Raw genomic sequence first — 23,035 nt, forward strand, 5'->3', positions numbered from 1 at the left:
TGGCTCTCCTGGAACTCTGGTTCCAGTGACAGGGGGAATGAGGTATGTGAGCTTCAAAGTTTTATGAAGATAAGATTTATTAGAACAGGAGGCCAAGATACCATGGAGGAGATTGGTGTTGACATTCCCATAACACTTAAGGAACTGTTTGTCTAGCTCATCTCTTGTTATGAAAGTGAAGAATTTGTTTAACGAGTTACTTTTGTATTAACTACACTCTTGGAAGGGAAGTGGTCAGTAGACTTCTTCTGAAGTCTCTTCAGAGGTGGGATATGACCCATGTAAAAGCTATGGCTGTGGAGATGCAATTTTATGCTAATAACTCACTACACTCTTTGCAAACATAAGGCTTCTCCCCTGAGTGTTTTCTCTGGTGTCTGAGATGATGTGACTTCTGTGCAAAACCTCGCTCACACACCCTGCAAATATAGGGTTTCTCCCCTGAGTGTGTCCTCTGGTGTATGAGGAGATGTGCCTTCTGTGCAAAGGCTCGTTCACACTCCCTGCAAACATAGGGCTTCTGCCCTGAGTGTGTCCTCTGGTGTATGAGGAGATCTGACTTCCGTATAAAGCCTCGCTCACACTCCCTGCAAACATAGGGTTTCTCCCCTGAATGTGTCCTCTGGTGTACAAGGAGATGTGGCTTCTGTGCAAAGCCTCACTCACACACCCTGCAAACATAGGGTTTCTCCCCTGAGTGTGTCCTCTGCTGTATGAAGAGATGTGAATTCCGTGCAAAGCCTCGTTCACACTCCCTGCAAACATAGGGTTTCTCCCCTGAATGTGTCCTCTGGTGTATGAGATGTGACTTCTGTGCAAAGCCTCGTTCACACTCCCTGCAAACATAGGGCTTCTCCCCTGAGTGTGTCCTCTGGTGTATGAGGAGATGGGACTTCCATGTAAAGCCTCACTCACATGCACTGCAAACATAGGGCTTCTCCCCTGAGTGTGTTCTCTGGTGTATGAGGAGATCTGCCTTCCGTGCAAAACCTTGCTCACACTCCCTGCAAATATAGGGCTTTTCCCCTGATTGTGTACTCTGCTGTATGAGGAGATCTGTCTTCTGTGTAAAGCCTTGTTCATACTCCCTACTAATATAGGGCTTTGAGTGTGTCCTCTGGTGTTTGAGGAGGTTTGACTTCCGTGTGAAGCCTCGCTCACACTCACTACAAACATAGGGCTTCTCCTCTGAGTGTGCCCTGTGTTCTCTGATAATATGTGACTTATCTTCAAAGCCTTGCCCACACTCTCCATACTTGACAGCTACAATTCTTGACATTCCTACTCCCATAGATACTTTGCCTGTGTCCACTGAATTTACTTCCTGGCCTGTGCTGGTCACTTCCTGTATCATTCTCTCTTGTTCACTAGAGCTTCCCATGTGTCCTTTATAAGGTTTGAAAAAGGCCCTTGAAATCCTCCTCTGCTTGGTCCTTTTAAGCAAAAGGCTGGACTTTTCTTTGACCCCTTGACCTTCAGCTTTGTCATCCCAGTTGTGTGTATAAGTATGTTGCTTCTGCTTACTTGGATCCTCTGGGCAGGAATCCTCTGATTGGAGCTGTTTTCTTGTAGATGTTCCTGGGAGAATCTGAGGGGGGTGACTGCGTCCCACGTGTTGGGTGAGGAATTTCTGACTGGAAAAGATGAGAGAGCAGGAAGGACACGGGTGTATCTCTGGCTTTGGTTCTGCTGAAAGAGTAAATTTTGGTCAGGGTAGAGGTTGATAAGGCTGCATGGGTCATATGTTTTGTCTGATGTTAGGACGTCTCCCATGAGTCATTCTTATGGATTTGACAGTATAATCTCTGTCTTCCACAAACTGTTTCTTTATAGTCTGGGTTGTTTTCTTTATACTCTGTTTTATCTTTTAATTTTTTTTATCAATTAGATGGGGATTTTCTATACATAATCAGGGTTCGGTTAAAAACACATGTACCCCCCCCTTTCCAGATTCTCTCTCTCTTTTTTTATTAAATTTAATGAAGTGACATTGATAAATCAGGGTACATATGTTGAGAGAAAATATCTCTAGATTATTTTGCCATTTGATTGTGCTGTATACCCCTCCCCCAAAGTTAAATTGTCTTCTGTCACCTTCTATCTGGTTTTCTTTGTGCCCCTCCCCTCTCGCAACCCCTCTCTCCTTCTTCACCTCATCCCCCCTCCCCCCACTCCCCACTGCTGTTGCCATCACATTATTGTTCATGTCTCTGAGTCTCATTTTTATGTAACTTCTAGGTATGGATTCATATAGTTCTTAGTTTTTTTTCTGATTTACTTATTTCACTCCGTATAATGTTTTCAGGGTTTATCCATGTTATTGTAAATGATCCGATGTCATCATTTCTTATGGCTGAGTAGTACACCATAGTATATATGTACCAAAGCTTTTTAATCCACTCGTCCTCTGACGGACACTTGGGTTGTTTCCAGATCTTCGCTATTGTGAACAATGCTGCCACAAACATGGGGGTGCATTTCTCCTTTTCGAGCCGTTCTATGGTGTCCTTGGGGTATATTCCTAAAAGTGGGATAGCTGGGTCAAAAGGCAGTTCGATTTTCAGTTTTTTGAGGAATCTCCATACTGTTTTCCACAGAGGCTGCACCAGTCTGCATTCCCACCAGCAGTGCAGGAGGGTTCCCTTTTCTCCACATCCTCGCCAGCACTTATTCTGTGTTGTTTTGTTGATGAGCGCCATATTGACTGGTGTGAGGTGATATGTCATTGTTGTTTTAATTTGCATTTCTCTAATGATTAGTGATGTTGAACATTTTTTTATATGCCTGTTGGCCATCTGTATGTCCTCTTTGGAGAAGTGTTTATTCATCTCTTTTGCCCATTTTTGGATTGGATTGTTTGTCTTCCTGGTGTTGAGATTTACAAGTTCTTTATAAATTTTGGTTATTAATCCCTTATCAGATGTATTGTCAAATATGTTCTCCCATTGTGTAGTTTGTCTTTTTATTCTGTTCTTGTTGTCTTTAGCTGTGCAGAAGCTTTTTAGTTTGATATAGTCCCATTTGATTATCCTGTCTTTTATTTCACTTCCCCATGGAGATAAATCAGCAAATATATTGCTCCGAGAGATGTCCGAGAGCTTACTGCCTATGTTTTCTTCTAAGGTGCTTATAGTTTCACAGCCTACATTTAAGTCTTTTATCCATTTTGAGTTTATTTTTGTGAGTGGTGTAAGCTGGTGATCTAGTTTCATTTTTTTGCAGGTAGCTGTCCAATTTTCCCAACACCATTTGTTAAAGAGGCTGTCTTTACTCCATTGTATTTCCTTGCCTCCTTTGTCAAATATCAGTTGTCCATAGAACTGTGGGTTTATTTCTGGGTTCTCTGTTCTGTTCCATTGATCTATGTGCCTGTTCTTATGCCAGTACCAGGCTGTTTTGAGTACAATGGCCTTGTAGTATAACTTGATATCAGGAAGTGTGATACCTCCTACTTTATTCTTCTTTTTCAAGATTGCTGAGGCTATTCGTGTTCTCTTTTGGTTCCATATAAATTTTTGGAATATGTGTTCTATATCTTTGAAGTATGTCATTGGTATTTTAATTGGTATTGCATTGAATTTATAAATTGCTTTGAGTAATATGGACATTTTAATGATGTTTATTCTTCCTAACCATGAGCACGGTATATGCTTCCACTTGTTTGTATCTTCCTTGATTTCTTTTATCAATGCTTTGTAATTTTCCGAGTACAAGTCTTTAGTCTCCTTGGTTAAGTTTATTCCTAGGTACTTTATTTTTTTGGTTGTAATTGTGAAGGGGATTGTTTCCTTAATTTCTCTTTCTGACTGTTCATTGTTGGTGTATAAAAATGCCTCTGATTTCTGAGTTTTGATTTTATATCCTGCCACTTTGCTGAATTTATTTATCAGGTCCAGTAGCTTTTTGATTGAGACTTTAGGGTTTTCTATATACAATATCATATCATCTGCAAGTAATGATAGTTTTATTTCTTCTTTTCCCACTTGAATTCCTTTTATTTCTTCTTCTTGTCTGATAGCTGTGGCTAGGACTTACAGGACCATGTTAAATAAGAGTGGTGAAAAGGGGCACCCCTGCCTTGTTCCTGATCTTAAGGGTATTGCTTTTAATTTTTGCCCATTGAGTATGATGTTGGCTGTGGGTTTCTCATAGATGGCTTTTATCATGTTGATGTATGTTCCCTGTATTCCCACTTTGCTGAGAGTTTTGATCATGAAGGGGTGCTGGATTTTATCAAATGCTTTTTCTGCATCTATTGAAATTATCATATGGTTTTTTTCCTTCTTTTTGTTTATGTGATGAATCACATTGTTTGATTTACGAATATTGTACCATCCTTGCCTCTCCAGAATAAATCCCACTTGATCATGGTGTATGATTTTTTCCATATATTGTTGGATCCGGTTTGCTAATATTTTGTTGAGGATTTTAGCATCTATATTCATCGGAGATATGGGCCTATAATTTTCTTTCTTTGTGTTGTCTTTGCCTGGTTTTGGAATCAGAATTATGCTGACCTCATAAAAGGAGCTTGGAAGTCTTCCTTCCTCTTGAATTTTTTGAAATAGTTTGAGAAGGATAGGAGTTAGTTCTTCTTTGAATATTTGGTAGAATTCTGTTGTGAAGCCATCGGGCCCTGGACTTTTCTTTGTTGGGAGTTTTTTGATAACTCTTTCGATCTCCTTTGTTGTAATCGGACTGTTTAGGTTTTCTGATTCTTCTAGATTGATTTTTGGAAGATTGTATGTTTCAAGGAATTTGTCCACTTCATCTAGTTTGTCTAGTTTTTTGGCATACAGTTCTTCATAGTATTTTCTTACAATATTTTGTATTTCTGTTGTGTCAGTTATTATTTCTCCTCTCTCATTTCTAATTTTATTTATTTGAGTCCTCTCTCTCTTTTTCTTGGTGAGTCTACTTAAAGGTTCATCAATCTTGTTTACCTTTTCAAAGAACCAGCTCCTAGTTTCATTGATCCTCTGTATTTTTTCTTTAGCCTCTATGTCATTTATTTCTGCTCTGATCTTTATTATTTCCTTCCTTCTACTACATTTGGGCTTTACTTGCTGTTCTTTTTCTAATTCTTTTAGATGCAGGGTTAAGTTGTTTATTTGAGCTTTTTCTAGCTTCTGAAAGTGTGCCTGTAGTGCTATGAACTTCCCTCTCAGCACTGCTTTTGCTGTGTCCCATAAATTTTGAGTTGTTGTATGCTCGTTGTCATTCGTTTCTAGGAATTTTTAAATTTCTTCTTTGATCTCATTCTTACTCCATTCATTATTTAACAACCTGCTATTTAGTTTCCATGTGTTTAAGAATTGTTGAGCTTTTCTGTTGTGATTCATTTCTAGTTTCATGCCGTTGTGATCGAAGAAAGTGCTTGATACGATTTCAGTCTTCTTAAATTTGTTGAGAGCACTTTTGTACCCTAACATGTGGTCTATCCTAGAGAATGTACCATGAGCACTTGAAAAGAATGTATATTCTGCTGCTTTAGGGTGAAAGGTCCTGAAGATATCTATTAAATCGAGTTGATCTAGTGTTTCCAATAAGTCTGCTGTTTCTTTGTTAATTTTCTTTCTTGAGGATCTATCTAGTGATGTTAGTGGGGTATTGAAATCCCCTACTATTATAGTATTGCTGTTTATCTCACCCTTTAAATCCATCAAAGTCTGCTTTATATATTTAGGTGCTCCTATATTAGGTGCATAGATATTTTTAATATTTATATCTTCCTGTTGGATTACTCCCTTTATCATTATGTAGTGGACTTCTTTATCTCTTACTATATCCTTTGTTTTAAAGTCCAATTTGTCTGATATAAGTATTGCTACCCCAGCTTTTTTTTCATTTCCGTTTGCATGAAACGTTTTTTTCCATCTTTTACCTTCAATCTATGTGTGTCTTTTGTTCTAAGGTGTGTCTCTTGTAGACAACATATGTATGGGTCCTGTTTTCTTATCCACGCAGCTACCCTATGTCTTTTGATTGGATCATTTAATCCATTTACATTTAAGGTTATTATTGATATGTAGTTGTTTATTGCCATTTTTTTCTTTAAAGGTGTATTCCTTTTTTTACTATACTCTTTTCCCACTTTGATCTGTTTACAACAGGCCCCTTAACATTTCCTGCAGCATTGGTTTGGTTGTAATGAATTCCTTGAGTTGTTTTTTGTCTGGGAAGCTTTTTATTTCTCCTTCGATTTTAAAAGATAGCCTTGCTAAATAAAGTAGTTTTGGTTGTAGGTTCTTGTTCTGCATTACTTTGAATATTTCTTGCCATTCCCTTCTGGCCTCAAGTGTTTCTGTTGAGAAGTCAGATGTCATCCTTATGGGGGCTCCTTTGTAGGTAATAACTTTTTTTTCTCTTGCAGTTTTTAATATTTTCTCTTTATCGCTTAGCTTTGGTATTTTAATTATGATGTGTCTTGGTGTAGGTTTCTTTGGGTTTCTCTTTAATGGAGTCCTCTGTGCTTCTTGGATTTGTGAGAGTTTCTCTTGCATTAATTTAGGAAAGTTTTTAGCTATGATATGATTGAACAAAGTCTCTATCCCTTGTTCTTTTTCTTCTTCTTCAGGAACCCCTATGATGCGGATGTTATTTCTCTTCATGTTGTCACAGAGCTCTCTAAAAGTTTCCTCTGTCTTTTTGAGTCTCTTTTCTCTTTTCTTCTCTGCTTTCATGCCTTCATTCCAGTTGTCCTCTAACTCGCTGATTCGATCCTCTGCTCTATCTATCCTGTTTTTAATTCCTTCCATTGCGGTCTTTATTTCTGATATTGCATATTTCATCTCCAACTGATTCTTTTTTATACTTGCTATTTCTTTATTTAGGTTTTTATACTGACCCTTCATTGTTGTTCTAAGGTCCCTAAGCATCCTTACAATCATTATTTTGAACTCTGCATCTGGAAGTTTGATTATTTCCATATCACTCAGTTCGTCTCCTGAAGGTCTCTCTTGTGGTTTTATTTGGATTGCACTCCTTTGTGTTCTCATTGTGTCTGGGTGCTTTCTTTGTAGAGCTGGTTGAGTCTAGGCTTGGTGTTGTCTGCCTCCAGTTTTCAGTTGTGTTATTTCTAGGTCTTCTTGGGTTGGTATCAGCTGTTATCTGTAATCCACTTTTGGATTTGGGCAGCTTTGAAGTCTTGATTTGTTTGTTTTCTTAACAGGTGATAGTCCTGTTAGCTGATCTCAGCAGGGGGCTTCCTTAAAACTGTATTTAGGAATGCGATGGGTGTAACCTGAGACTCTTTAGCCCACTAATTTCACTGGGGGTAGGGAGTTTTCTCAGCTTCAGTAGGGGGAGGTGTATCTCAGATCTCCATGGAGACCTGAGTTACTGCCCCTCCTCCCCACTTCTTGTTTTCAGCTGTGTCTTGTTGTGCTGATTGGAGCTGGAGAGAAGTCTGGAAATCTCTGATCCAGAAGCACTTCAGCTATGTTTTGTGAAATTTCAGTCCCTCCCCCAGCTATGGCCGCCTCCAGCATGGATGAGTCAGCCCTTTTAGCTCGTCTCTTGCATTCCTTAGCCCCTCACAGTCTGTCCCTCTCCCTGTCCTCTCCACCTGGGAGATAAGCTGGTCCTTTCAATGCACCTCGCTCCCTGGTCGCCAGGCAAGTGGCTGTGAGCAGTGCTTTCTGCTCCCCTCCCTCCGATATCCTCTCTGGGCTCTCAGCCCCACCACCCTGCTCCATTCCGGCAAGCAGAGGAGGTTCAGGGGCTCCCTACCAGGACTCCTGTGGTTTCTTCTTTGCTCCTTGGTTTTTGAGAGCCGTTCTTGCAGTTCAGAGTTGGTTTCTCATGCTGATTTTTTCTAAATTGATTTGTATTTCAGTTTGGTGGTGAGAGCTGGGCCTCTGTGCATCCGCCTACTCCACTGCCATCTTTTTCATATTATCTTTTAATTTTTATATACTGTATCTTCTTTAGAAATCCAGAAAGCCCATATCAAGGTTCCTTTGTACATATTACCAGATGAGGAACTGTCAAGTAGCATCAGGGGCTGTTTCACCCCTTGTATGGGTAGAACAATGCTGACCTTTCTTATATACACATAGATTTTAACACAGTTGTTTAGAAAGACCACTGGGCCCAATTAGGAACTGATTCCCTCATAGTTTCCCATAGATGATAAACTGAAAATATGTCCTTACTCAAGCCTCATACCAAATATTCATACTTGATTTTATTTAGTGTCAGCCCATTTCATATACAATGGGAAGTCCTGTTTCAAAATATTTCCCCAACCATACTTTTTAAAAATTGATTGATTTTAGAGAGACAGAGAGGAGGAGGAAGAAGAAATAGAAGAAGAAAAAGAAGGAGGAGAGAGAGAGAGAGAGAAAGGCATTTATTCATTTTTCTACCTAGGCATGCAGTCATTGGTCATTTCTCATATGTGCCCTGAACCAGGCTCAACCTTGGTATTACAGGATGATGCTGTAACCGACTGACCAGCCAGGGCCCCCAACCATACTACTTACATGCCTGATTCCTATTTCTCTCTAGGTAATCCACTATCCTCACTTGGAGATGAAGTAATCTCTGAGAGGATTCCCCACTGAAGTGTATTTTACAAAAATTAACAAAGCAAATAAGAGAATAAGTCTCCCTGTAGCTGAAAATAGCACCATTGTCCCACCTCACTCAGGAGGGTCTCCAGTGTCTTAGCTTGGATCACAGCATAGCATTTCCAGGCTGCTGGGCATCTATCAGACCTCTGCTCTTACCCTGTATGCTAAACAGGAGTGGCCCTCAGAAAACAGGCCCTGGACAGTTTCTCAGTGGACAGAGTGTTGGCCTGGCATGTGGAAGTTCCAGGTTCAATCCTCGGTCAGGGCACAAATGAGAAGTGACTATCTGTTTCTCTCCCCCTCCCTCTCTCCCTTCTCCCTCTCTTCCCCTGCTAGATCCAGTGCCTCAATTGGTTCGAGCATCAGCCCAATAACTCAGTTGGTTCAGGTGTTGACTTCCAGCACTGAGGATAGCTCAGCTAGTCTGAGCATGGTCTTCATACTGGGGTTGCTGGGTGGGTACTGGTTGGGGCACATGAAGGAATCTGTCTATCTCCACTCCTCTCACATAAAAAATTAAATCCAAAGTAAAAAATAAAAAGATTTTTCCTAAGAATCAAAGGCATATGAAATGAATTCTTCATTTCTGAAGCATCTGATTTGAAATCTTACTGACTTTAGAGTGTACCATGAAAATTTCTAAGGTGAGTTATTTCTTTTCTTTTCATTTTGAAGAGCAGTTGTGCCCACCTCTAGCTGCTGTGAGCTCTCTCTTCCACTTGCTGCTGCACTTGATGCCCAGCTTCTGGCCATACTTGTCATCGTGCCAGACTAGCAGCTCACAGTCTGGCCTGATGACCTGGCAGGTTCGGTAGAAAATCTGCCCATGATACTGAAAGGCCACCAGGTTCTGCTCTTCATCATCCCAGACACAGTTCATGTACCTGGGATTGAGGCAGATGAAAGAAAAGAAACCCACAGGCGATGAGTTCTTACAACCTCTCAGATCCATGTCCAGCTCTGCACATGACACTTGGGCTGTGATGTCGCTGACATTCACAGTGCTCCCGGAGAACCTTCTCTCCAATGTCTGAGCATTTCACAATGTCATATGACTTCCAATGTCCATGTCCTGCTTACGGTGCTCATCCTGCCTAATACCATTTTCCAAAGCCAATTGCAGATGTAACCTTAACCCAGATTGGCCATTAAACACAGTGAACTCTAGCTTCTCTAAACTAGCTCAGTTCTTGTTTATATCACAGAACTTGCTACTTGATGTTGGACTGTGTGTCTAGATTAGTTCACATCATTCAATACTCAGACCAAGTCCATCTTTTCTTGAGAGGCCTTTCTCCATTCTCCTCACATTTTATTTAGGTAGCTTCAACCAGGTTCCCATAAAAACCTGGAGGTCTCTCCCACTCCCAGAAGTGAGAAGCGGGGAGATAGACAGACTCCCGCATGTGCCTTACCAGGATCCACCCGGCATGTCCACCAGGGGGTGATGACCTCCCATCTGGGTCACTGCTCTGCTGTAACCAAAGCCATTCTATTGCCTGAGGTGGAGGCCATGGAGCCATCCTCAGAGCTGGGGCCAACTTTGCTGCAATGGAGCTTTGGCTGGGGAGGGGAAGAAAGAGACAGAGATAGAGGAGAGGGGGAAGAGTGGAGCGGATGTGCGCTTCTGTGTGCCCTGGCTGGGAATCAAACTCTGGACTTCCACAGGCCAGGCTGATGCTCTACCACTGAGCCAACCTGCCAGGACTTGGAGGTCTCTTTGCCTTAGCAAAATCTTAAAGAAAAATAATAGCTTATTCACATTTTGTAACTCCTCATAAAAGATCCTCTCAGGCAAGTGCCCCATGATATTGCTCTGCAGGCTTCAGAACTCAGTTCTAGTTAGAAGGGAGGCTGGGATATTTGCTGCCCTCACAGGTTTAGGCTAGTGGTCAGCAATCTCATTATTCAACAGAGCCAAATATTAACACTACAATGATTGAAATTTCTTTTGAGAGCCAAATTTTTTTAAACTTATACTATATAGGTAGGTACATTCCTTATCGAGGTAGTGCCTGCACATGGTATTTTGTGGAAGAGCCACATTCAAGGGACCAAAGAGCTGCATGTGGCTCATGAGCTGCACTTTGCTGACCACTGGTTTAGGCTATCCTTGGTTTAAATATGCTGGCACTGTGCACTTCTCAAAAAAAATTATAGTTAAATATTTGTAATATCAATTGTTTCACTGTGCCTGCAATTAATCCTCCATAAGAAGATGGGTTATATGATCTGCTTAGGTAATGAATACCTGCATTTAAACTGGAATATAGGAAGGGCTTAAATAATGTTCATTAGATCAATTAAAGTGTAATTCAGACCCTCAAAGTCTTTTTCTAGTGCCTAAATTTTGTCTATCATAGAGATTTATATTTTGAGGACATATGCTATATTTTTATCCCCTTTTTTCCTCTAAATACCTCTTGCTTTGAAAGAGGACTGCATGGAGAAAAAAGAGGAAGAGAGGATTGAGGGAGACCACTGAGGGAGGCATGATGAGAAGGAAAGATGTATGGGCTTGAGAGGGATGAGTATTCTCGTGACTCCCAGAAAATTATTGGCCTTACCTCATCCAGTTGGCCCAGGATTCATCCTTCCCATTCACATGCATATAGCAGTTTCTCTCTTTGGTGATCTGCATTTCAGGAAGAAAAAATAAAGGTTTTTTTTTGGTTGAGGAAGTAATAGAGAAATTATTTTACCCTACTATCAACAAAACTCTTACAGCTTGCATGCATTGCCACTCGTGACCACATGATACTTTCTTTACTCATCACATCTGAGTTGACCTGTTCACTCAGGGCTGGGAGGAGGCATTCCTTTGTGTCTGTACCACTTTGCTCCCACTTAACCTGTGATCCTCAACAGGAGCTCTATGGTCAGAAGAGTCCACTCAGTACCCAGAGCTAACCATATTGTCTCCATCCATGTCCTAGCATGTAGAAGGGCAGGTCCCACCAAGCCATGGGAGAAATGTGGGAAGCCACAAGACAGGGGAAGAGGTAAATACTTCTCACCTGCCAGGAGTATCTGTTGTTGCCTGCCTCTTCATCTTCTGTGATCTGGCCCTCATAAGGGCCAAAGTGCAGACCCACTGGCAGAGCAGATGCCTTGTTCCACACTCCAAGACCAGCTTCAGGGATGGCTGATGGTCCAATTCTCAACCCAGGGGGCAGAGTGAGGGCTGCGTGGTTTTGATTCCCCTTATCCACTGCACTGTCTTTTACAAATGTAGGGGGCCCATGCATGTCACAACTGTCAATGAAGAAGTTCTGATACTTCTCACAATCTGGGGGTGAGAGCAACAGGGATTAAGGAAGGTTTAGTGCATGTTTCTGGACATACAGAGCTTCAGAAAGAGCCCAGGAACTCACATCATTGAACCCAATTCTGTAGTGCAAGTCCCTAGGGGAACGGAATGCTCTAAGGGGCAAATGACCAGATGAAATTATTGTATGAAGATATATCATGCTTTCTGAGGGTTACTTACAGAGGTAGTTATCATCCTGGGGCCTGCTGACCTCTTGGTACACATGGCCTTTTCTTTCTCATAGGTTATACATCTTTACTTCAGTCTCCGTTCTCCTGAGTTCTAAGTTGGAGAAGAGTGAGTTTGGTGGAGTTAGGAGTGTTAGTCCCTATTTTGTCAAAAACACACAATTTCCTTCCATCAAATTATCACCTGTCCTTCTACATACTCTGGTATTTTCTTTTGTCAACTATTGGCTCAGAGAGCCTCTATAATAGTAAGCCTCTACACTGACTACAAATGGCCAATTCAATTTTTGTTTCTAGATCTTCCCATTGTGAGGTTTAATTTCCCAAAATTTAGTTATTCATAAAATATTTATTAAGGGCACAGTATCTGTAAGGCATAAGGAAAGGCAGGTATACAACACCAGCAGCATATGGTTGCTATTATCAGAGATGTATTTATTGGACAATGTGTGTTAGTTCCTTTACATTGAATTTAAGCCCTAGCCAGTATAGAGCATTGGCCCAGTGTATGTCCCAGGTTTGATTCTGGTCAGGTTACATAGGAAAAGTGACCATCTCTTTCTCCACCCCTCCCTCTCCCTCTTCTCTCTCTCTTCCTTTCCTGCAGTCAGTGGCTCAATTGGTTCGGGCATTGGCCCTGGGTACTAAGGATGACTTGGTTAGCTAGAGCACATCACCCTGAGGTGCTAAAAACCAGCTCAGTACTCGAGAATTAGTGTTGCCGGTAGATCCTGGTAAGGGTGCATATGAGAGTCAGCCTCACTATCTCCCCTCCTCTTATCTAAAAAATAAATAAATATATACACAAATAAGTAAATTGAATTGAATACTATCAAAGAATATATGCACGTATCTTCACCTTACACATTAGCATTCAAGAGCTCAGAGAATTTGTAAGATTTGCCCAAAGCTCCAGTGCTAAATTCACTCTCAGTTTAGTAGAGCTTAAATCCAGGCCTATCCAAAATCCCCCACACATACCTAGGTCATACTTATTAGCCTTTCCAGAGGACTCAGAGGAACTAAAATCTACAAATGATTTTCTCTTATCCAATTTTCATCTAAAGTGTTGTCCAGAGGGTCTTGCTTTTCCAGTATGGACTGTGATGCTGAGGACCCAAGTTTGAAAACCTTAGGCTGCTGGCTTCAGTGCAGGCTAATCTGGCTTGAGTGCATGCTCACCAGCTTGAGCACAGGTTTGCCAGCTTAAGCATGGAATCATAGGCATGACCCCATGGTTGGTGGCTCATGTCCAAGGTAGCTGGCTTGAGCAAGGGGTCACTTACTGTGCTGTAGCCCCCCAGTTAAGACACATATGAGAAAGCAGTCAATGAACAACTAAGGAGCTGCAATGAAGAATTGATACTTCTCATCTCTCTCCCTTTTAGCCAGTCTATTCCTGTCTGTCCCTCCCTCTCTATCTCTCACTAAAATAAAAAAGAAAAAGAAAAAAAGCCGATCATGTCAAAAATATAATAAAGGTCACTTAAGTGGACAGAAAATCCATTTCTTTAACATAAAACTTTCTCTTTTCTGTCTACCTGACCTGTGGTGGCACAGTGGATAAAGCAATGACCTGGAACACTGAGGTCACCAGTTTGTAACCTCAGGCTTGCCTGGTCAAGACACATGTAAGAAGCAACTACTACAAGTTGATGCTTCCTGCTCTTGTCTGCCTCCCCATTCTCTCTTTCTCACTCTTCTCTCTAAAATCAATAAATTAAATAATTTAGAGAGAGAGGAGGGAAGAGAGTGAAACATTGATTTGTTGTTCCACTCATTTATGCATTTAGTGGTTGATTATTCTTTTTATTTTATTTTATTTTTTTTAGCTAGAGAGACAGACAGGAAGGGAGAGGGATGAGAAGCATCAACTTATAGCTGCAGTACCTTAGTTGTTCGTTGATTGCATTCTCAGACGTGTCTTGACCAGGGACTGCAGCTCAGTCAGTGACCACTTGCTCATCAAACCAACAACCTTGGGCTCAAGCCAGCAACCTTGGGCTTCAAGCCAGTGACCATGGGGTCACATCTACAATCCCATGCTCTAGCCAGTGACCCCATACTCAAGCTGGTGAACCCATCCTCAAGCAACAACCTTGGGTTTAGAACCTGGGTCCTCATCATCCTAGATTGATGCTCTATCCTCTGTGCTACCACCTGGTCAGGCTCAAATGGTTGATTCTTATATGGGCCCTGACTGGACATCAAACCCAGAACATTGGTGCACAGGGACGACTCTCTAATGAATTAAGCAACTTGGCCAGGGTTCCTTTCTGTCTTCTTGTTTCAGAGTAGCCTTGTCCAGTCTAATGGTACAGTGACCACCTTGCCTGCTTTCCTTCTTATCCTTTCACCTTTACACATTTGGCTGTTCTTGCCCTTCCTTAAATCATCAAATTCCGTGGACCACAGAAACCATTGGGTCAAGCTTGAGATCACATCTGTGCTTCATCTGTGTTTCAATGCTAGACCATGAAAGCGGAAGGACCTTACTGACCACACCCTCATAAAACCAGACGCACTGAAGAGATGGCTGACACAGGGCCTGATACAATGGTCCCTACCCTGGCTCATAACCCCAGCTGCCTTAATCACCATGATTAATCCTTTCCCATCTGCAATGTGGCCGGTGCTGCCCAGGGAGCCCTGTCCTGGAGCACTGCTCACTGGCCAGACCTTCATCCTCCTCTTGTGATGAGAAGTGTTCTGAATGGGTTATTTCTTATGTGCTTTTATACTTTTATACCATTCCTGCTCATTAACACATCTATAAACAAGTGTAATTAAACATGTGTAAACACATCTATAAACATGGAAGCAGTGTAGCAAATCCCCCCTTACTTCACAATGCACAGCATGCATCTCACTTGTTTGCTAAACGCAAGCTCTGTCCCTCGTTATCTGTTTAGAGGCTGGGGACCTGACCCTGGGTCCATTTCAAATGGACAGCATCTGCCTGCAGCCCCTCACCTCGCTGCCTCCGAGTGCCTTCATGTGAGTCCTCAGTGTCGTCCGTTGGGGGTCTGGTGGCCTGCCAGCGGTGAACCAAGAAAGCGAGCAGATGGGCGCAGAGCCCTGGGGAGAAACAAAATTGTGGTCCCGAAAGCGAAGCGCTGGTAGGCCCGACACTTAACTGGCCCTCATGCAGCCCGCGATTCCGGCCTGCGCTCCATCACCTTTGCGCAGCAGCGCGTCTAGGTTTTTCTCCACGTTGGGGCAGCGCGCCTTGTCCCAGTCAACCTTGGCGGCCACCTGTCCGGGAGATGTAGGCGCAGATGTCCCTGAGGGCACCCGGGGCCTGTGGGGGTGGGGGGAGGGGGAGAAACGAAGCCACTTGACCCTGCGCAGTGGCTGGAAGGAACCGCCCCCCGCCCCGCTGGGTCCGGGCTCTCCCCCGCCTGCCGCCCTGTGCTCACCTGCAGCGCAGCCCACACCCTCCGCGCCGCTCCCTCCGCGCCGCCCCGTGGAATTCCGTCTGCGTCCACCCTGCAGGCCAAGCCTCGACATGCCTGCCTGGGAGACACCGCTGAGGCTGACTGATTGGCCCACGGGGCGCACGTGGGACTAGCCACAGCGATGCAAGGACGGGACAGACTGGGGACTCCAGCCAAGTCAGTGACTCCCTTGCTCAAGCCAGCAATTTGGGCTTTAAGCCAGCGACCTTTGGGCTCAGCCAGCGACTATGGGATCATGTCTGTGATCCCGCGCTCAAAACGGTGAATCCGCGCTCAAGCCGGATAAGATTATTACATTTCCTTGTTGTTCAAGCGCTCTCTTGAGTTCCTCTGTTCTACTCTCAAGTTTATTGTGTAAAAATGAGATGGTGCTCGATCACCAGATGTGCAGGCTTTATTAGAGAAGAAAGACCTGCTCGGGCACCCCTCCAGGAGAAGTGCACCGGGTTACAGACTAGCGGCGAGTTATGTAGTGTTTGGCAGAGCCTGAGGGGATACTGAGGCAAAAGTCCCGGTATGTCTGGAATGCTTCTCCTTGGGGGGCTTCGAGCATGTGGGTGTTGAATCAATAGTCCTGGTATGTCCGGAGCCCCTCCTTGGGGTGGCTTCTCAGCTTTTTTGGAATTCCTCTGTCTCAGGGTCATTAGTCCAGTAAGGGGAGGTCTGACAGATAAGCGGAACATCAAGAGGGCAGTTTGGAATTCACGTATCTATCATTACTCAACTCTGTGGTTACATATAAAAGAAAGGCAGTTATTAATTTTATAATATATGGTAAGGGGTAATGAGGAGAAAAAGGAGAAAAAATTGCAAAAATTATTGCTTCTTCTGGAGAGAACTAGAGAAGGGAACCTTGCCAAGCCAAGACCCCCATCCAGTTCAGAAGGTCATCAATTTCCATGCTGTGAGGTCTGAACCAGGCGATGTCTCTGAAAAACTGAGTGAGGAAGTAAAAAAAAATTTGCGAGGTAATAATTGTTAGTTGCTTGCTGCTAGTGCCGAGTGGACAGAGTGACATGGTGATCCATGGTCTCCTGGATGATTCCCACAAGACGTGCTGGTCTGGTTCCTCTTGAATGGGAGGACATGTGGAGATTTTAGGAGACAGGGAACCTGTTGGTGTAAGTTTTTAGAAGGACTGCGTATGTGTGGTTGAAAAGGAAGGGGGAGTTTGGAGAACATTCAGGAGGGAACTTCTTGGGCTGAGGGGTGGCTTCTTCCTGCTGTCATCCCTACCTATTTGATATTTCCCTCATGAAGTTCTCCTTGGGGTACTGGGGAATAGGAGTGTAGGAGCATTTGATTGTAGGTAATCCTAGAGATTTCTCTCATCCCGGCCTGTATGAACTTAATAAAGAAAGAGGCAAGTATTTGGAGATTAGCAATGCAGAGATAAGGAGGGTTGTATAGGGGTGTGTGTGTGTGAAAGTTCTTCCATGGTAAAGTCAGAGATATTTTGTCCTGGCAGCCCTGAAGAGAGTAGTTAGCTTGAGCTAAAAGAAATGTTTCATGCCTGTTTGTAGGCTCTTCTTCAGCCAAGAAGACCCAGTGATCTTGTCCTTTTACTATGTGAAGGGAAAAAGACTGAGAAGTATTTAGAAGTGAATGCTATACATTCTCCTAGTTCTTGAGGGATACAGGAGAGCTTTGCAGGGGTCTCCAAACTTTTTACACATGGGGCCAGTTCACTGTCCCTCAGACCATTGGAGGGCTGCCAAATACAGTGGTCCTCTCACTGACCACCAATGAAAGAGGTGCCCCTTCCAGAAGTGCAGTGGGGGCTGGATAAATGGCCTCAGGGGGCCGCATTGCAGCCCGGGGGCCATAGTTTGGGGACACCTGCTAGGGTTTAGGGGACCTGTAGGGGTTGAAAGATAGAATTTAGGAGGTTTGCTGATATAGGGTTTCAGATATTTCTGTTTCACAAGAACAGGTTTCAGGGTTGGTGTGTAGGGTTAGGTAGATTTTCCAGTTTTCTGATTGATGAAGGTCTGCATGTGGTTCTATAAGAAACTAGTAAGCAAACATAAGAGGCAGGGTTTAAAAGTTAGAAAAATAAATAGGAGAGTGATTGGTCTAATGAAAGGCAATAGTAAGATGTCCAGTTCGTGTGAAACCCCTGATTCCATGTTTATGAATTCGCTGGGCTTCAGAGAGAGAGAGAGTAGAAATAAGACAGGGAAATGGCCAGTCCCCCCACGTCTAGATCTACTTTTGTAGAGATTTCTAAATCAATAAGAAGAGAAATTACCTGTATAGCTCGTTTGGTCCTTACATTGATGGATAGTGTATTAGGAATGGGAAGAGGCTCATGGGGTGGAATTAGGTTGATATTTAGGGTGAGATAAATTAGGGTACTTACTTTTGTCTAATTAGTATGGAGATTCAGATAGGTGTTGGTCCCATATGAGTAGAAAGTTCCTGATTTGCTGAGGCAGGCTGAGAGGTGAATAGAGAATAGAAGGACAAGAGGTCGGTTTTGTTTCTCTGTTTCTGAGCTCCAGATGGTCAGGGTGGAGGAAAGAGTCATCCTAATAAGTGGGGAGGGTAGAGGATTGTTAGCTAGGGTGACTGATTAAACATTCTTTGAAAACCAGTTTTCTGACTGTACAAATTCTTTTTTCTCGGTACAAATCTCCTACAACCTGCACAAACCTTCTACAACTTACATAAACCTTCAACTTTCATGCACTTTCTTATCCAGAAATAACTGGCCTTCATAACAACTTGCTTTTCCTTTTTCTTTCAAAAGTATTTCCATACCTTATGCCTTCTATTATCAAAACCATACAATTCCTTTCTAGTCAGAACTCTTGATTTAAAAAATTTTAACCTCTAGTGACAATCAAGTTGACTTTCTTTTTATCCTAGTTTCCCTTTTTCCCAAAGCCTGACTAAAAGAGTCCTTAGTTTTTTCATATATTTGCCAAACATAGACCAACCAGCTTCAGGTTTGTGGTTGGAGTAAGGCATTCCGTTTTTCTATTTTAGCAGCAGTGGGAGTTGTCAGGATCATGGTGTGTGGACCTGTCCATGTGAAAGTCAGTCCTTGGGTGATGTAATGCTGGCAGTGCCTCTTGGACAGTCTTTGAACAATTTACTGAGTAACCTATAAAACCTGCAAGTACTTAGGGAAAGGGTGTTACATTTCCACACTTTGCAGTTAGAGTTTAAGTCCTAGTGACCACTGCTTCTAACTGGAATTAGCAGCAGGTCCCAGCCTATAATAGGCATGGGGCATTGAGATAAGAGGAACAAAGGAGATACTAAACATTAAATAAAGCAATAAAAATCAGACTGTCAATACCCATAGTAGAGATCTTTGAGGGATAAATAAAACTTAAATATTCAGGCAAGGCATAGTAGATGGCCCTTTTGTTTACAATAAAGGAGATCAGTTTATCTGCTACTTGGAAGAAATACCTTAGGCTCGATGTCCTTGGGCCTTCAGTGGCAATTCCCAGCACACTGGGTAAGGTCAGGTCACAGGTAGCTGGAGCAGGGCTAGAAGAGAATTACCCCTTTCTCCATGGAGAAAGGGGGCAGCTTAACTTCTCATGTCCCTCTTTCCACAGCACAGGTGTGTCACCAGTGGGGCTGGGAAGCCTGCCAGGCTTCAGTTCAATGACCTTTCTTTCCACTCTGGAGCAGGGACTTGATAGGATGCTATGAAACCCCTTAGGGCGCTGGAGTCAAAAGTTGGTATTTCCTGACTTCTTTTGGGCCTTATTTGCCTTTTCTGTTACTTCTTTGGTCATTATAGACCTTAAAAGCCATGCTCAGAAGATCTCACTGAGGGGCTTGACTAAGAGCAAAATTGGGAATTCAGTGTTTAAAGAAGTCTATTAGACTGAGAAAAAAAAAGATTTGATCTGTTGTGGTAGGTGGTTGGAGACTGTGGAGGGTCTGAGTTTGAGCTAGGGTAAGCCTTCAGGTGGTGGGGGTTAAAGTAATGTCTCTGTACTGAGGCCATGCCGTGTTACAGAAGAAGATTAATTTCTTCAGTTTGAGGTCTGAGAGACCGAGTTTGGTGAGGTTTTTTATGTGACATCCTAGAGGTCTCTGGTCGGAAGGCTTAGACTCTGAAGAGCCCATAGTGGAGACAGGTGAGCAAGAGGGGGTGTCCCCGCCTTTTGTCACTGTCCCAAGAGGAGAGAATCTCTGTGTGGGGGAGTTGTCCCTGATAGAGGTCACCACCACCTGTCAGGGAGCTCCGAGGATGAGAAGTCTGAGAGAGTGGAGAGGTTTGGTTAGGTGCCTAGTCTTCCGTGCAGTCCACTGAGACTGAGTCAAACCCCTCAAAACGTGAGGCATATCAGAGAAAACCATCTGGCCAGAAAGGGGTGTTTTTAGAGAGAAATTTAGAGGCCAACCAGGGAAGGGGAAGGGAGAAACTCCTTACCTTCTGGTCTAGCAGGGGTTCAGGACAGGGTTAGACTGCCGGCCAATCAACCCACAATTACACATCCAAACAGAATCAGGGAGTAAGCCCAGGATGAGCTGCCGCTGCCCATTGCTTCCCTGGTTGTAAGTTTGGATGGCAAAGAGGGATCATCCAGGCAGTTAGTACCCTGTCCCGGGTTTTGTCACCAGATGTAAGAAAGAGACTGCACTCGATCACCAGATGTGCAGGCTTTATTAGAGGAGAAAGACCTGCTGGGGCACCCCTCCAGGAGAAGTGCACCGGGTTACAGACTAGCTGTGAGTTATGTAGTGTTTAGCAGAGCCTGAGGGGATACTGAGGCAAAAGTCCTGGTATGTCTGGAATGCTTCTCCTTGGGGGGCTTTGAGCATGTGGGTGTTGAATCAATAGTCCTGGTATGTCCGGAGCCCCTCCTTGGGGCGGCTTCTCAGCTTTTTGGAATTCCTCTGTCTCAGGGTCATTAGTCCAGTAAGGTTGAGGTCTGACAGATAAGCGGAACATCAAGAGGGCAGTTTGGAATTCATATATCTATCATATTGAACATTGTTATGACTGCTTGGAAGTCTTTATCTGTTCAATTAACAATTTCCATTTCACTAGGATATTTCTCTGGAGTTTTTTCCTTGTTCCTTCATTTGGGGTATATTCTTCTGTCTCCGCATTTTGTTTGACTGTCTGCTTTTGTTCCTTTGAGTTGAATGGAATAGTCATCTCGCCCAGTCTTGAAAAAGTTGTCTTTGTTACATTGTGTGTTGAATACTTTCAGCCTGCCAGTTGTAGTTGTGGGGAGGTGCATGCAGTGCCTGTCCTGTCACCTGGCCTGAAGGAGTGGGTTCTGAATGGGCAGTCTGGGGTGTGTGAGCCTCCTTGTCCTTTTAATCTGGGCAGGGCTGCCTGTTGTAAAACGAGCTGCGTGGTTTGTGCTCTGCGTGTTCTGTTTTAATTATCTGTTGTCAGAGCATGGTCTGTGTAAGGTATTTTTCCCCGCCGAGAAGGAAGGAACAGGGTTCGGAGCCGCAAAGTGTGGAATAATAAATGGCTTTATTGAGTACAGAGCGGACACCCCACCCGGCAAGGTTCCCTGGCCCCGAGGAAAGAAAGATGGAGAAAATGGAGGCTAGGGAAGTTGCAAAGATTAAACCGCATGGCAGATATTTAAAGGGTCCCTCTAGGGAGGTGGAGCTACAATGACGTGGTAAAATTTCACTGGCTGGCAGATGATGGCTTCTTTCCAAATGGTTCCTGGGAAGCCTCCTTTGGCGGGCTTGATTGTGGGCGGTCCTAGCCAAAGTGGGCGGGTCTGAGTTCCTACGTCACCATGCTCCCATCCACCGACCTTACATTCTGACCTTTTGTGTTAAATAGAAAAAGGGTGCCGTTTATTCGTCTGGCTACTTCCTGCTGAATAGGAGCATTGTAGGGAGGGGGAGATCAGAAGGTGGTGGCTTTGAGGGGTGTTAAGAGAAACATCTGTGTGGCTGTGACTGGAGAAACTTCGCAGATGCGGTCCTGTAAGGATTTAAAAAAAGATGGGAGTAATAGGGGAATTTGCAGGGTCCAGCCTTTTGGTGAACTGGAGATGGATGGAGTCCAGTGGTTCTGACTGCCAGAGGTCCTATAAGGAGGCAAGCTTGAGGCAGAACTGCATGTCAGGAGTGGCGTAAAAAGGGGAAAGGAAGAGGGTCCCATCCATTCCCATAACCGAAACCTGTGAGGGAACTAGAGGTCCAGAGTATAAAGGCAAAAACAGAGAAGGCAGTCCCCATGTCCACAAGAAATGAGACGGATTGACTTAACCACTTGTTGCAGAACCCTGGGTTCTCCGAGTCCAGGCCATGTCCTAGGAGTTTGAGTGATGCACTCACCTGGCTGGATTGGCCTTCCATTTGGGCGGCTTGTCCTCCACGTAGAGGCGCTGAGGAAAAAACCTGTTGACCAAAGAGGCAATCTCTCTGCCAGTTACTGGGCTGCTTGCAGTCAGGGTAGGGCTCAGTGGGCAGCTGCTGCAGGGGCCCTGCCGGGACCGGTGGTCCTGCTTGCCACACTTAAAGCAAGCTGCTGGTGGCTCTGCTGCATGGCGGCCTGGTGAACAGGCCTGTTTTTACTAGTTGGGACTATTAAAAACTTTAAATGCCATGTTCACAGGCTCTGGATACAGGTTTGGAGGATTGGGAATAAGTGGAAGGGGGCTCATGCGGAGCCCAGCACCCAAATCCTGCAGGAAAAATGCTGGAGCCAAAGGCAGGATAGGGCAGGAACTTCCTGTAAGAAAATTGGGATTGGACGTCCTGAAAACTGGTGTAAGAGCCAATGCCAGGCTGAGAAAGGCCTGACGGAGGTGGGACTAGAGAGCACAGTGAAGGGAGGGGCCCCTGGCCAGCAGGGGAGGAGAAAGAGAAGGTAGTTTAAATGGCAAATAAGAAACAGGTTTTTGCGAAGGTAGAGGAGAAAGAGTTTGGAGTCCGCGGAAAAGGAAAGATTAGGAATAGAGGTTTCAGGTGAGGTTTCTCTGGCCAGAAAAAGGCCTGCGCGGTGTGGAACAGGCGGCACAGAGATTAAGGACGGTTGCGCAAATAATTAGGAGCCGTGTATGAAAGAGATCTCCAATTAGTTCCCAGCTTTTTTGGCGATAGTTAAATTGGTGAGGGTTTTAACACTGAAAGTCCCTTCAGGAGGCTAATTGAGTGGGTTCTGTGGCCTGGCCACAGCAGAGAAGAAGAAGAGTTTCTTCTTCCTTAGGGAGAGAAATTCCTGTGCCCCAACAGCTGCACTCAGTTCTCGGAGTGGTCAGACCTGAGCATTAGCGTCCTAAAAACTCAATGTCCAGCCACAGATGAAAGTGGATGTGCTTGGGGAGGTCTCCACAAGCACACGCACTTGGACAGATGGAAAAGACTTTCCCTGACATAGCTACGGTTTCAGACAGGGAGTCTCGGAGGAAAGAACTGAGAGGAAAGCTGGAGGCAGGGGACTTACCGCACCGTGCGCCGAAGTGGGTGAAAGTTGGAGATCAGAGATCCTGGTTCTTTCTCCTGGTTCTTTCTCGTAGGTGAGGAGAAAGGAGTGATCCTTGCGGACTT

The 23,035-nt window shown here is 43.9% G+C and overlaps 1 pseudogene; it reads right to left on the reverse strand.

Annotated features, from left to right (window-relative positions):
* Positions 1 to 310: 310 nt before the first annotated feature.
* Positions 311 to 23,035, reverse strand: part of LOC136386857 (histone-lysine N-methyltransferase PRDM9-like) — a 962,510-nt pseudogene continuing 939,785 nt past the window's right edge.

Source organism: Saccopteryx leptura, unplaced genomic scaffold (genome assembly GCF_036850995.1).
Source record: "Saccopteryx leptura isolate mSacLep1 unplaced genomic scaffold, mSacLep1_pri_phased_curated manual_scaffold_17, whole genome shotgun sequence".
In the NCBI taxonomy this organism is placed as follows: Eukaryota; Metazoa; Chordata; class Mammalia; order Chiroptera; family Emballonuridae; genus Saccopteryx; species Saccopteryx leptura.